Below are 3,183 nucleotides of genomic sequence, written 5' to 3' on the forward strand. Positions count from 1 at the left end.
GAAAGCATGCTCACTGGAGGAAATCTCTCTAGAAGGACAAACATCAATGTTCCCTTCTACCCTATCTCAAAAGCAAAAAAATAAAAATAAAAAAAAACCCACCAACCGAAAAGTGTAGCAAGTAAACTAACCTAATATCATATATTATCATATGCATCATATATATTATCATATCTAACAAGACTCTATGATAAAGGTAATATTAATTTTATATTACTGCTAAGTTAACTAACTTTCATAGAATGTAAACAAATCCTTTGATATCATAGATCTCGTATCAGACCCTGATTACAAGACTGGTTTCTGATATGAAGTCCATAGTATGAAGCACTACTCTCTCTAAATACTTGTCCAAGTTTTCTGTGTTTCTCAGCTTTTGGACAAACTTGTTTTTCTCCTCAGCCTTTCCTTTCACTCTGTCCTGCCAGCGTTACCATCACTTTCTAAAAACAAACTCCAGCCACCAGTACAAATCTTTGAATATCTTTAAAATTTCTGTATTGGGATCCTTTATGTAAACTCTAAACACTCCATGGTTTTGATAGCTTACGGTGAACAGTGTCAAATTACTGATCTCTGAAGAAGAAGATTTAGCTTTGGGACCAGGAACCAGGCTTGATCACTCAAGAGTTTTTGTGTAGCAGAGTTTTATGAAAGTGAAAAATGGACAGAGAAAACTTCTGACATAGACATCAGAAGGGGGACGGAGAGTTCCCCCCTTGCTAGTGTTAGCAAGGGAGTTATACAGTTTTTTAATTGGTTATTACAATAAATCAAAAGAATGTCTCAAGGTTGTAAGGATCTTACTAGACCCACACCCACGATATACATTTTAGGATAACAAGATTAGTCAGAAGTTTTTCGGGAAGGAGAAATGTGTCCTCAATGTTATATAATCCTTACTCAAGAATGTAGAAAAAAAGTTAGTCCTTTTCTCCTCCTTGAGAATTCCAGACCCCTGTCTCCTCCTTGACAGCCCCAGACCCCTTTCTCCTCCTCAGGGACCCTGGACTTCTCAACAACCTGCCTAGGAATTGACTCTCTCATTCCTCCCTTTTCTTTTAGGAGAATTATGTTGCCAAGGGAAAGGGGTGTCATTTTCATTCCATAACTACTTCCTGCTGTTGATGGGCTTCGTCCCTAAATTGTTGAGGCAACATATTTTCCTAACCCTCCTGTGGAGGGTCTCTGATTCAGGGGCCTCATGTAATAGTTGGAGGAGGCTGTGGCACTGGTAGGAGCCTGGACAAATATTTGTAACTTAAAAGCTTTCAGACCATTAGAAACAATTCCAATTACACAGTTACAGATGTAGGGAGCAAAGAGTAAAAACAGAACAATTAGAATTATTACAATTAAGACGTTTCTCCACCATGGGAAGCTAGTTAATGTTTTTCAAAGTGAGGTGACTGAGGCTTTAGGAGTATAATATCCAACCAGTCCATTCTGAAGGAGATCAGCCCTGGGATTTCTTTGGAAGGAATGATGCTAAAGCTGAAACTCCAGTACTTTGGCCACCTCATGCAAAGAGTTGACTCATTGGAAAAGACTCTGATGCTGGGAGGGATTGGGGGCAGGAGGAGAAGGGGACGACAGAGGATGAGATGGCTGGATGGCATCACTGACTCGATGGATGTGAGTCTGGGTGAACTCCGGGAGATGGTGATGGACAGGGAGGCCTGGTGTGCTGCGATTCATGGGGTTGCAAAGAGTCAGACACGACTGAGCGACTGAACTGAACTGAACTGAAAGCCTGAATGATTGTCTTCATGTGTTTAGTAAAATGAGTAACATTAGTACTCTTACCTGGCATATATGTAAAGCATTGGGTATGAATAATGGCACAAGTTCCTCCTTGTGCAGCCAAATATCTAAGGCCAATCTACTTTGTAAAACCACCTTTCTAATTTGTATTTGTTCAGCATTAAGGGCTGAAATAGCTTTTTGAGAATCTTGTAAAGCCTGTTGAGTAAAGTTAGTCAGAACATCAACTTGCAGCATAACTTCTGTAGTTCCCAGAGAGGGAATGAATATTGCAGCCAGATAATCATACCAGTGAAATACAAACTTTGCCCAGTGAGTTTAAGGTTTGGCAGTTTAGTAGGCTTCTCTGGAAGCTCTGAAAATATGAAGTCATGAGTAAAAGTTAGACTTAGGGTGCATCTCCTTATTGAGCCATGGGGAAGCCACGCCTACAGGTAAGAGCCACTAATCAGTTTGGAATCAGTTTGGAGGGCCAGTTTGGAGCAAGCCAGTGTGACTGAGGGATCTAGTCTCAATCAGTTCCTGGCCAGGCAAAAGGAGGACCTAAACTGGGATTGAAAAACACAAGAATGATTGTATTGTATACTTCGTGAGGCAAAAACCCCAGTTGTTTCCAATCATTATAATTAAGTTGTCGACTAACATCTGGTGATGGCTCTATTTGTTCCCCACATATGGAAACATTAGATAGTAGGCATCCCTTTTTAGGAGTTAGCCATATGACCTCATCCCATATTTGATACAGGTAGAAAACCACCAGATCTAGACCCATTTACCTTCTTATGTGCAGCAAAATAGTCATTAAACCAAGTTAAAATCAAAATTAAAAGTCACATTATGTCCATAGTTAAGGTACAATATATTATACCAGTCCATTTTAGGATTGCTAAATGTTATCACAGAGTTGAAGAAAATCTCTTCCTTGAAGTGGAGAAACCCACCATGGGCAGACTTCAACTGATGAGTGGGGAGAGTGCTCTGCAGACCCAGCAATTATGTCAATTGTGGAATGCGGCATAGGAGTGAGTGCAGGACAGGAAGACGTTGTCTTGAGGGTCAAAAGGCAGACTCAGTACTTTTGGAGTCAGCAGAAGCAAGCCCATGTATATTCTCAGGCCCATCTCGGTTTCTGGCTCAAACACCAGCTTGTTTGACTCAAAGGCTGGGTCAGGAGTTAACCTTCCGGTAATGCCTGTTGAAAAGGCTGAAAGCTGAGTCATAGTTAATTTTAAGGCTTCAGGATCTATGACAATATCTGTGCACAAAAACAGTCTGTCATAAAGACAGTTCCTTCTTCTTAGGGGCAGTTTGAGTCCTCATTAAAGCTATGGGGAGAACTTTAAACCAACTGTCTTGTGTTTCCTGAGTTAGCTTACACAGATGCCTCCTAATAATGTCATTAGCCTTTTCAATTTTTTC

The 3,183-nt window shown here is 40.5% G+C and overlaps 1 pseudogene; it reads right to left on the reverse strand.

Moving 5' to 3' along the window:
- Positions 1–1,140: 1,140 nt before the first annotated feature.
- Positions 1,141–2,885, reverse strand: LOC113881425 (annotated as a pseudogene).
- Between the last annotated feature and the right edge of the window lie 298 nt (positions 2,886–3,183).

Source organism: Bos indicus x Bos taurus, chromosome 23 (assembly GCF_003369695.1).
Source record: "Bos indicus x Bos taurus breed Angus x Brahman F1 hybrid chromosome 23, Bos_hybrid_MaternalHap_v2.0, whole genome shotgun sequence".
Lineage (NCBI taxonomy): Eukaryota > Metazoa > Chordata > Mammalia > Artiodactyla > Bovidae > Bos > Bos indicus x Bos taurus.